This window comes from Cupressus sempervirens, chromosome 4 (genome assembly GCF_028749045.1).
Source record: "Cupressus sempervirens isolate cs-2001-9-10 chromosome 4, ASM2874904v1, whole genome shotgun sequence".
In the NCBI taxonomy this organism is placed as follows: domain Eukaryota; kingdom Viridiplantae; phylum Streptophyta; class Pinopsida; order Cupressales; family Cupressaceae; genus Cupressus; species Cupressus sempervirens.
Window position 1 is genome coordinate 325,885,363 of NC_143121.1, and position 13,348 is coordinate 325,898,710.

Genomic DNA, 13,348 nt, shown 5'->3' on the forward strand with positions numbered 1-13,348 from the left:
AGTTGGTACCAAGAAATTTTGAACGTAGTATGTGTCGAGTAATCTAGGAAATGTTCAGATGTTGAGCAATGCAGAACATACATGTGCCGAGAAATATAGTGTTTAATAGGTGCTGAGTGAACTAGGAAAGTAATATATACTGAGCAATCCAAGAATTAGTTCATGCTAAGCATCTATAATGTAATGAGTTTCAAGTAACTCAGGATCAACATAAGAGATTGTGCTTTCACAAACTAAGATGTAAACCATTTTTGGAGCTGACCTAGAGAAATTTTTAAGGAGAAAAAGGATAAGGATGAATCATTTACATTCCCTATGCAATCTGCATGCAACCAATTACAAAAATGGAGAAGGCATGCAACCAATGAAGAAAATCCAAGGATTTGAGCAGGAATTTGAGATTTAATATGGATCATAGATTCATACCTAACCCTAAGTCTTTGCATTCTTTATAAGGAGGTTGAAAACATCATTGCATGTGTGGAAGAGAATAATGTAAGGGGATATTATAGCTAAATTTTAGTAAGAAGAAGAAAAGACTTAGTGGAGAAGAGCAGCAATTTCATATCAAGTTGATCAGAGTAGCACAAGAGACAAGGAACACATACAGACATTAGATCAAGCAAGGATTAGAATGAGAAGAGTAGATCTAGTACCTGAATCCAACAATTTGGGATTGCATTCAATCAGGTCAAATTTTCTAATACTTTCTCACAATTGTGTTAGAGGTTGAAATACTATGTTGATAGGTTAGCTTAACAACTAGGTAGGAGAACCTTTAGAGAAGGTCTTGAAAATCCTATGTATTAGGTGGGTTTAATAAACTATTGTAAATCCTTTAGTAGGGTGACACTTCATGTAAGTGTTTGTAAATCCTTTAACCAAGTCACTATTGAAATAGTGTAAAGCCTTTAACAAGGTAGGCCTTTCATAGGTCAGACCATCAGAAGTGGTTGAACATTGATTGTTGTAGTGATTTTTGTGGGTGTCATCCCCACCCCAATTTTACCTTCTTATTTTTGGAGGGTTTTTGGGTTACCAAATATTTGTGTTATGTGTTGATGCATGCTTTAATTTCATGTTTGTTTATATGTTTACATGCATGCAATTTACTTTCAATTATATGTTAATAAGGACTTAAAAGGATAAAAGTTGGTACTTCTAATTCACCCCCACCCCCCAGAAGTACTCTTCCCATTTGAAAATTCTAACACCAGTCACTATAAAGAAGACTGAACATGACAAAAGTGAGACAATTGGAGAGTAGAAAGATGAAAGAGAGAAGATTGAAGGAACAAAAGTTCAAATAGGTCAAGTAGATACTCCTACACCTACATCACAAGAGCAAGGTGCATCTATGAATGTAGAGAAGGAAAAGGGCAATACTAAAGAGCTAGGTATGACTACCAAACCTAAGGAGCAATTAGCAATACAAACACTGGTAACTTTACCAAAAATGACTACTCCTCCTATTCATGCTCTTCATAGGCCAAGTATAGAAGCTATACCCCTATAATAATCACAACCGAGTCCAAGAACATCTAAGGTAGATGAAGTCACATCATTTTTCAATGTGAACTTTGATAAAGTGATTGAGTTGCCCAAGTTTGATTATGCAACTATCACTTTTAAGCAGATGTGCATACTACAGGATGCTCTAGAAAAGAGGAAGAATCAAGAACTTCTCAGGTAGGAGCATATGTAGAAGAAATCCTTGATAGATATTAAGGAATCTTTTATTGATGCATTCAATTTTTTGGCTCTAGAGGGAAACAATCTAATAATTGAACAACTAGCCAGCTTAGTGGAGAAGCTAAATAACACATACCTAGATTCAAATGTAAAATTACTTGAATAGTCTAAGAGAAAGTTCCAACATAAGGTTGATGAAAAGATATCAAGTGATATTGCACTATCATAGGTTGATTTAGCAACCAAAATAGACAGTGTAAAGAAGGTGCTAGAGAACATCTTCTCTTTGTACACCAAATTGTGTAATCCCACACTCTTTACACAAGAAATAAGGAGTCATATTCTAAGTTTGGAGAGTCATATATAGTCATTTGGTATAACTCTGCCAAAATCTCTAGCACAGAGTGAGAAGCATTTTAGAAATCTCCTCAACTCCCAAAGTTAGTTAGTAGTGTTACACACAAATGAAGAAAACATCAAGGCTAAATTAATCAGCATCCAATCCATTATAACTCCACATATGGAGATATTTCACAAGGAACTAGCCTTTTATGAAATACTCATAAAGAAAGATCCACATCTTTCTACTCATGAAGGTTTAGTTCATCTTGTTGTTGAGCTGGCCATCTAGATCAAATCATTAGAGGTAGCTTGTGATAACTGGGATGCAACACTAAAAATCATGCTTGAGGTCCACAAATCATTTTTGGACAAATACACTCTAAGTGTATAACCCTTTGACATCAGTGTCAAAATGGGGGAGAAAGAAGGTATGGGGGAGATAATATTTTTGAGGGAGATGATAGAAATAGAGTACATAGAAATCTACTCAATAGGAGGAATAATTTTGAAAGTTCAGATACAAAACATCATAATCAACTTAGGGGGCGTTATTGAATTTTGAGGTATGACTGATGAGTCATAGGCTTTTGCAAAATTTTGAAGTTTTGAAATATTGTACGTATGTGGATATTATCTAAAGTTATTCTTGAAAGTCTAAAGGTTATTTATACATGATCAAGTATTCTTCCACTCACGTCAAAGGGGGAGATTGTTAATCTCTAATTGGTTTTGACATATGAGTGACAATATACTTAAGTCATTTACTTAGTTCATGTTGAACAAGTAATACATGTCAACCATAAGTTGTCAGATAATATATGCCAAGCAACATATATTTAGTGTGAGCTGAGTAACTAGTAAGTGTTGAGTCATTCAAGTGCCAAGTAGATGGTATGTGCCAAGCTATTTATATACTGAGTGATTAGTGAATGTCAAGTCATTTAGAGGTGGAGTTACAAAATTGAAGTTATAGTTGATGTCAAGCATCAAGGACTTCAAGTGTTGAGTTACACAGTTTTAAAATAGATGTTTGTAATGGCACAAACTTCTATGTAAACCATTTTTGGGTTGACTTAAGAATTATTTTATGATCTTTGATGGTAAGGATGAATCATAGTTGTGAATCCCTATGCATTATATGCATCCAATCAGAAAAAGGGAAGGTTTAAGCAACAATATGGTAGAATCACTACTATTGATTCTGACCTAACCCTAAGTCACCTAGGTATTCTTAAGGAAGAAAAATCCTAACCTTTAATCAAAAATTTAAGGAGAATTGAAGAGAGTTTGCATGCATAAATAGAGCATTAATGGTGATTAAGGTTTTATGAATTGAGTTACATTGCAGAATTAGTTAAAGGAGAATAGAGGAAAGGAATTAGAGGACAATAGAGATACATCTAATAAAAAAGGATCAAGTACACATCAATATAGAGGTGATATGACATCAAGGAATAGAGTGCTAATCAAAGGATCATTTCTAAGACATTTTAATAGGTGAACTAGTTAAATCTCTTAATAGAGTAGTCATAACAGGTTGTTGTAATTCCTTTAACAAGGTGCTTACTTTATTGTAAGTTAAAGTCCTTTTACCAAGCACACTTTTAGCAGGGTTTTTAAATCCTTTAACAAGGTAAGATCTAATAATCTTGTAAGCCTTTAATAGGGAAGACCTTTCATAGGGTAGATCATGTTTCATCATCAAACATCATAACCTTCATTGGATACACTTTATTACTGTAGTAGTGAACATTTATGGGTATCATCCCCACCCTAGTTTTACCTTCTCCTTGTAGGGTTTCTGGGTAACCAAATATCTCGTGTCATACATGTGTTGAATATTTTACTTTCATGCTATGGATGTATATTCTTAATTTGGTATTTCAGTTTATATGCATAGATTGTGAGATGGATGTGTGGTAAATAGTTTTAGAGGTTAAAAGTTTTAACTATTGATTCAACAACACCCCCCCACCCTTAGATTTTACTTGCCTATTGTATTTCCAATAATAAGCAGCCACACAGGTAGTTGTAAAGACAAGGCACAAAGGAGAGAGGTGAAAAGACAAGAGTTGAGCAAGACAAGGCTTGACAAGTTAGCAAAGGGAGAATTTGTGAAGGTTGGAAGCATGGCATGGGATGTGTAGATTCATGTTTTTTCACATAGATTTATTGGTTATGTCTATGGATTTGAAGGCTTATGTGGTTGTATTACAATCATATTTTTGTTCAATAATACATGGTGATGGATGCTTTTGGAGGCTGGGCATTTCCCTCAATGAGGGTTTCCTAGGGTATATCATGTGTCACATTTTTATGGGTATGTTGTCCATTCTCTTACATGTGGATTTTAATTATATATTTTTTTAAGATCTATTATGGGTTATGTGAAAATGGTTATATCTTTTGTTGCAAGTTTCCTTATAGGTATGACATGATATATTAGACTATTACAGTCATGTAATATATGTATTATATACTATGTTGTAAGAGAAGAGTTTTGAAGTCCTATAAGAATTGAATCATAGGCATAGGGGGACTATTATTATTTTTGTGTTGTAATGATGTAATCATGATAGTATTTTTTCCACTAATGTCAAAGGTGGAGATTGTTGGTCTCTCTAAGGTTTGTTGTCTATTAGTGTCAAACACTTAGTCATATATAAAGAAGAGTCAGTCAATCATCGCTGCAATCAAGTTACTCTATATAGGCCGAGTCATGAAAAGACTTTTAAATAATCATGTGAATGTTGAACTCTATAGGAGTTGAGCAAGTATTTGGTCACCAAATACTCCCATATAAGTTGGGTATAGTTAATGCCAAAAAGATAGTGAACATAGATATTAAGACATATAGAAGGATTTGATTCAGTTAAGGTTGAGTAACAACAAGAAGAATAGTTACGAACAAGCATCAAAGATAGTTTGTGCAAAGTAACTCAAAGTAAACAAGAATGTCTAAAATAATACAAAATTTGAGGTAAATTTTTTCTAGATGACACGTAAACAATATTCAATGATTGTAGAGTTTGTTACAATAGTTGTAACGTATTTTGACGTGGATCATCCATCCCTATAAAGGGAGGATAACCAATAAGATGAAGAGGAAAAAAAGGAATCATCTAAAAGACCCTATAGATGTCTTTAAATTAGAAGATCCAAACCCTATTCTGATATGATGAATATATGATAGGAAGGAAGAGAAGTATTATGTGAAGGATTTAGGTTTTGTAGATTGCAAGTGAAATGTTTAAAGAAATAGAGATAGTGACCTAATGAAGTAGTGAAGGATAGAATAAAGATATATTAGATAAGAGATCATATTAGAGATTGGAAGGAGGAGATCCATAATCAACATTGTAAGTGTAGATCGAAGGATCAAGTAATGAATCAATTTTGATAGATTGAATAGGGAAAATATCTTAAAATAGTAGTTTTAACATACTTTTGTAATCTCTTAACAAAGTTCTTACTTCATTGTAAGTGTTAAATCCTTTAATCAAGGTAGACCTAATAATCTTGTAAATCTCCTAATAGGGAAGACCTCGCACAAGGTAGATCATTAGAAGTGATCAAATTTATAGTCCTAGCAGGCTAACTTTTTTACTGCAGTAGTAAAGATTTATAGGTGTCATCCCCATCCTAGTTTTACCTTACCTTGGAGGGTTTTTCAGTAACCAAAATCTTTTGTATTATGTGTTTACATTCCATGGATGTGATTTATAGTTACATTTATTTCAGCATTTTATATTTCAATTTTTATTATGCATAAGCTAGATATGAGATGGTTAACATGGTGAATACAATCAAGTTATTTTGAAGGATAAATTTTTTATAGATCTTAATTCACCCCCCCCCACCACCCCACCCCCATCCCACACACACCCCCCCCCCCCCCCCACTCAGTATCTTGTAGGTTGTAGGTTATGCTAGAACACTACTAGTTGAGAAAGGAGTTTCACAAATATTCCAAAGAGAGATCATTATTACTTTTGTTTACACTCTTAACCAAGTACACTTGAACAAAGGTATAAAAAATACCTTATGAACTATGGTATAGACACACACCAAATATAGGTTATTTGAAAATATTTGAAAGTAGTTATTATATCCATAAGGATTCTAGAAATGAAAAGTTTGATTCAAAATGATATGAAGGAATATTCCTAGGATACTCGGTTAGGAACAATATAAGTGTTTGAATAAAGTTACTAACATTGTGGTTGAAAATAAAAATGTAAGAATTGATGAGTTTGCAGATAAAAATAATGAGGAAAGAAAGAATTAAGATAAGTAAAATCATATATTTTTCTATGTACAAGAAGGATCACTTGACACTTTACCCAAGCAGAGAACTGAGTCATAGTAGTGGATGCCTGAACAACAATAGAGAGCCATCGAGCAAAAAATTGTAATACCTAAGACAAAGAAAGAGCAGACCAAGAAAATTGTTGAGGCCCAACTAAATGCTGAAAATAATGGAGGATGTATAACTAAGCTTGATTTTAGGATATTATGTCAGAATGAACCATTCACAGAATCATATAATTGAAGACAAGAATGTTGGAGTCATGACAAGATGTTAAGAGACAACACATTATTGATTTCTAATTTTGAGTCTAGTATAGCAAAAGATGCATTTGAATATGAAGATTGGTTTAATTTAATGAGTGAAGAAATATATTTTATTGAGAACAATAAAACATGGACACTGGTACCAAGATGCAAGGACAAGAATTTAATTGGGACAAAATGGATTTTTAGGAATAAGAAGGAGAAATTGTAAAAAAATAAATCTAGACTATTATGTAAAGGTTGTGCTCAAGAAGAAGGAATTTACTATGGTGGAAAAAACTCCCTTGTTCCAAGATTAGAAGGATTAAGAACACTACTTGCATATCCATCATGCAAAAGATTCAAACATTACCAAATAGATGTCAAGTCTGGATTTTAGAATGGAATTCTAGAGGAAGTGTTCTATATTGAAAAATTTGAATGATTTGTGGAAAAAGATTAGAGGAATGTGGTATGTATACTACACAAATCCTTTTATGGATTTAATTTGACACCCTAAGCATGGTATGAAAGATTAAATTCTCATTCTATTAGAGTTAGTGACAACAATAATCTATGATTAAAAAGTGAATCTGAAGATGAGGCCTTAATAGTAAAGATATTTTTTGATGATATTATATTTGGGGGAAATAAATTAATGTGTAAGTCATTTGTTGATCAAATGATTAAATATTTTGAGATGTCAATATTTGGTGAGATAAAAAAAAATTATAGGTTGGAAATTTCATCAAGATAAAGGAGCAATATACATAACTCAATCAAAATACATCAAATAGATACTAAAAAAAATTGTTATGGATGATTCAAGACTAGTAGGTACACCTATGGTCACTAAATACAAATTGTTTAAGGAAGATAGCTTAGTAGAAGTGAATAAGACAATGTACAAATCTATATGATTGTGAAGTTGCAATATGTAGTTCATAGAAGACTTGATATTGTCCATGCAATTGAAATAGTATTAAGATTTTCATCCAATACCAAGGAGACACATATGATTTTAATAAAAATTATCTTTAGATATATTAAGGGAACTGAAGATTATGGTTTATGGTACAAGAAAGATGGATATTTTGAGTTAAGAGTCTACATTGATGTTGTTTAGGTAGGAATTTTTGATGAAAGAAAGAGTACTAGGGATGAACTTTCATTTTAGGAGAAATATTGGTAACATGGATAAGTAAGAAGCAGAGTTATATCTCACAGTTCACTAATGAAGCTGAGTATATGGTAGTTTTAATCAATTGTTCAAATATTATATGGATAAAATAATTATTGGAAAGTATACAAGAGGAATTCACAAAGCCTATAACAATGTATTTTGATAACACTAGTGCTATTAACATATCAAATAATTTTGTGGTGCATGCAAAGACAAAGCATGTATCTATCAAGTATCACTATTGAGAGAAAAAGTTCAAGAAAAATAGTCAAAGTGGAGTATGAGAAGTCTAAAGGGAAGATAGAAAATATGTTCACCAACACATTATGTAAGGATGGATTTGAGTATCTAAGAGGTAAATTAGGGGTTGTCCCCCTCTAATATTCCCTAAGTGAATATGTAGGATTACATCAAGTCATGGTTTATCTGAATATCTTTATGGAGTTGATGTGAGAGCTCACAATTTGGTAATTATCCTAAAGATTTTGAAATGATGTAATTAAAAGGAATTAATTGGTACATGCAAGGTAGAATTTATAACTATAAGGTTTTATAAGTTTCTAATTGAATCTTATGGTTACCTTTTGCATTGTTATCAAAGGGGGAGAGATTTCCTAGGAGTGATTAGTAATGGGAGAGAATGAGTGTATATGTTTGAGAACATAATGGATATGTGTATATAAAACATGCTATAAAAAGGGATAGATTGAGTAAGAAGTAAATTCAATAGTAGAGATTCAATGATCATAAAAAGACAAGGACAAACCATGTTGATCAAATATCTAGATTCAATATATCTAAGTTGAATGATGATCAGATGGTTGTGATTAAAAGGAAAATTTAGAGAATTTGATTAAGCATAAATAACTTGTCTTTTTAAGGGATGATTGAGATGTTTATAGATGTTTATCAAAGTCATTTGTGAAGGATAATATAGAAGGTTATACTAAGTAGAGCTAGATTACAAGATCAAACAAGTGAAGTTCTACATTGATGTGTGTGAGTGGATCATCCAAAAATGGAAAAAGGATGAGTGAAATGGAGATTTAAAAAAAAGGTAGTTGCATTATTTATCATATCATTTCATTGTTACTCTCTAGAAATTGTAGTAGAAAATCTCTTAACTATATGGACTTAAAAATCTTATTTGTAAATAATTTTTAAGGTGACATTTCATAGAATGTTTGTAAGCCCTTTTTAAAAAGCCATTAAATTGAGGAGTGATAAATTCTAGATGATATTTGGTGTAAACCTCATAAAAAAATCATATTTTTAGGATTTGAGAAAATATGCAAATCAAATCCACAAGCCCTCAAATCACCTGCACGTAGAAAACTTGTCATAGAGAAGAAAAAGACAAGAAGAGGATGGGGTTTGGTCTGAAAATAAGAAAATTGTATTCTCAAATAAAATGTAAATTTCTATACAAAAATAAAATAGGAGAGCTTGTTTATAAAGGCCTCTAGGAAGCTTCTAGAATGAGCTAGAAAGTGCTAGGAGATAAGTATGATAACTAAACTTGTCCTCCACATAGATGAGAGGATAAGTATGACAAGATAGGAACAAACTCCTGTGTTGTCAACAAGTCAATACATAAAAGTATGATATCTCCTAGATGAAAACTAATAGCTAATGCATTTATCCTAAGTAAACTTAAGTAAAGCATAAATAATAATTATTTACACTAACACCCCCCCTTAAGTGCAACTTAGGGGAATGCACTTAAGCTCACAAAAGCTATGATGAAATGCATAATGGGTCTTGACAATGAGGCCATGTTAGGTATCCATGTACAAATGCAAAGAAATTCAACCTTTGAATATGGGGAAAGAGGGAAAATCTCATGCGAAAAACCCTCCCCCCAAAAGAGGTAAGTACAAATATGTAGAGAAAACAAGAAGGAAGGAAGGAAGGCCTCAACAAGACTCCTCAAGGACAACTTCCACTAGAAATGGCTCAAGAGAGTCTCTCAAAACCATAAGTACAACCAGCCCCCCTATGAGAGAGAGAAGAGATACCAAAACTCCCCCAAAATAATGGAGCCCCTAGAGAAAGGATCGAACCAATGAAACTTCAATGCAAAAGAAAAATGGGAACAAACCAAGGAAACCCATAAATGAGAGGTGAAATTAGAAGGCCTAACTGATGCTCAAAGGAGAAAACATGAGAATCCTTAAAGGGAATTCCCAAGGTAGGTGTGCTAACACTATCATGAAGGAGGAGATTAATGTCCTCTATAAAATCTGCAACAAGTGCACTTGGAGGCTTGATGAATGGAGCTGGAGGGTCAAGTAGAGTGGAAGAAGAATTTTACTGAAGAGAAATGACCTCAATCAGATGTCGTGTGGGAGTCAAAGTAGTGATCTTAGGAAAAATACAAAGGTTTAAGTATCTTGACTACACCACATGTTGCTCTTATGAAAGAGAAGAGTCTTGCTCTGACAATGGAGATGGTGGATTGAAGTGTGAGAAGGTCTAGAGATAGGTGGTATGATCAACTAGCCCTATAGCAATAAGGCTTCTTGTTGCATGATCCTGAATGAAGACTAAATTTGTAGTGAACTCAACTGTCTTCCCTAATCCACTGCGTGCAATCTAAGAAATTGAGAGAAGGTTAGCAGATAGAGATGGAACATATAATGCACCATCCTAAATGCCAACTAAACCTTTCTCATAGACTAGTATGGTAGTGTTATTCCCCATGAGAATATGAGGAATGGGAGAAGCCTCAATTATGGAGAAGACACCTTTAGAAGATGTCATATGGTGAGAAGCACTTGAGTCCAGTATCTAAGGGACCTATGAAGGGGATGCAATGGATGCCCATAATGCATGACCTTGTCCAAAATATGATGTAGAGGATGAAGATATGGAATAAGATTAAAAGGAGGACCCCTATGAGGTAGAAGAGGATGGAGAAGAAATAGTGCTCTTCTAAAGAAGAGCTTGCAAATCTACAATCTGCTTCTCATAGCCATCAAATCTTTTCTAAAAATAATGTGCTCATTATGAGACCCTTTCTGAAAATAGGAACAAGTGGGAGTCTTAGTCTTCTTTTTCTCCTTCTTCTTAGAAGAAGAGGATGAACCAATAGAGTTCTTAAAAGAGGAATCAGATATCTACTTCAACTTCTGCTCCTATGTATCCTTGGAAAGCAATGCCTATGATGGTGAACCTATAAGTGAATCCATCTAAGTGAGATTGGACTACTCACAAGTTAATCTATCACAAAATATCTAAAAAGAAGGCATCTATTGTCTATTACCCAAGGCATCCATAGTGGAGCAGAAAGTTGAAAAAAAATCTAATATTGTCCTTGTAACTTTGAGAGTATCAAAAAAATACACTCGGTATCTATTTTGTTTTTCCCACATCCCTGCAAAACTATATGCAGAGATTTGAACTTCATCAAGAAGTCCTCAATGGTGGAGAAGTCAATAGGTGTTAAAGAAGTCAAATTTGTATCAAATTGTAGTGCTTGGAACTCATTCACTATGCCAAACAAGTTGTGGAACTTGGTCCAATAGCCTGAGGAGTGGTCAAACCATCCAAGTAAAATAGGAGACTATCTGAGATGTTAATTGTAATCAATCCCATGGCTTCATCCATTTTTTTTCTATGTCAAAGAACCTTAAAAGGGCACTATAGAATAGGTTGGTTCTCATCTAGACATGACCATAAACCTCATGACATGAGAAGCCTAGTCATTTGTGCTATCCAAGAGTGATAGTTGTGCGGTGTTAGTTGAGTCATAGAAGGATCCAACATTGAGAGAAGAAGACAAAAGTGAAAGGGTCTATTCTAAAGTAAATTATAGAAAAGAAAATGCTCCCCCTACAATGTAGAAATATATCCCTCAAAAACCAAAGAAACAACTATTGAAAGCACAAAAACTAAGAAAAAAAACCTAGATGCCAATTGTAGAGAGGGAAGAAACTAAAGCCTCTACTTCAATGCCAAAAATAGAAGCTCAATATTACTCCAAATTGATTCCAAATCTAGAAAGTAGACAATAAATCATGCACTTTTAAAAAAATGGAACCTGATTTGGAGTCCAAATGAGCTCGTACAGAGCCTTTGAAGGTGCAAAAAATGGGGTTTGCAATTTGTAGAAAGAATCAAGAATAGATATCTCAAACAACCTATACCAATGTGTAGGTCACGAAATCCTACCCCAAAACAAAAAAAGTTTCTCGAAAAAAGGGTTCCATATGAGGGAGATATTTCTATTTGAAAATCACATCTGTAGTTATTTTTTCTGAATTGCTACCATCACACCTCAGAAAAATAAAGAAAAAAGCCCAAAAAATGTCAAATCTATTAACTCTCTTTCTCCTTTTCTCCAAACACTAAACAAGCTATAATAGATCTGGCTCTAATACCATGTAGGATTTGTGAAAATACACAAATCAAATCTATAAGCCCTTGAATCACCTACATGTAGAAAAATTATCACAAAGAATAAAAAGACAAGAAGAGGCAAGGGTTTGGTCTAAAAATAAGAAAATTGTATTCTCAGATAAAATGTAAATTGTTGTACAAAAATACAATAGGAGAGCTTGTTTATAAAGGCCTCTAGGAAGCTTCTAGAATGAGTTAGAGAGTGCTAGGAGATAAGTATGACAACTAAGCATACATCCACAAAAGGTGGATTATCCTCCATGTAGACAAGAGGATAAGTATGACAAAGTAGGAACAAACTCCTGTGTTTTCGACAAGTCAATAAGTTAAAGTATGCTAACTCCTAGATGAAAACTAATAGCTAATGCATTTGTCCTAAGTAAACTTGAGTAAAGTGTAAATAATAATTCTTTACACTAACAATATTAACAATGTGCATGTAACCTTTAACAAGGTTGGTTCCAAACCAAGCTCACTTCATAAGAGTGAAAAGTTTGTGTTACTGGTCCCAAATAATTTTTTCCCTTAAGAGGGTTTCCATGTTTAAAAAATTTGTGTAAAATTATGTGGATGACTTTGTTACATGTTATTTCATGTTTACTTGAGGTTTACTATTAAATATTGCAAGTTGGTTTATGAAGTTTATTGTTTACAGTTAATTGCTTTGGCACTTAGTATAAGTTAACAATTTATTGGTAAACATTAAAATAGTTATTATTTTGAATTTTGGATCTAATTCCTAAGCTTCTTTATTAGTATAAATTAACAATTTATTGGTAAAGATTAAATTAGTTATTATTTTGAATTTTAGATCTAATTCCTGAGCTTCTTTATTGGAAGTTGAAGTTGAAGTTGAAATTGGTATTAAGAACCTAAGGATAACTAATTCACCCCCCTCTCAATTATCTAACATTCATTAGGGTCTTGTAGATATCCTTTTAAACATTCAATTACCATTTATCTTTATTTTATTTTGTATCATCACTTATTTAGTGTATCATCCTTAAGATCCTCTTTAACCTTTAATTTTTAATATTTGAAGTGTTTTTAAAAAGGCCAAAAAATGTTTCCAATTGCATCAAAGAAATAATTTTCCCAAAAATTTAGAGAGATATTGGGGAGATGAAACAACACTAGAATGCAAATTTAATGGTTCAACAAGAGGGTTAAAAGAGA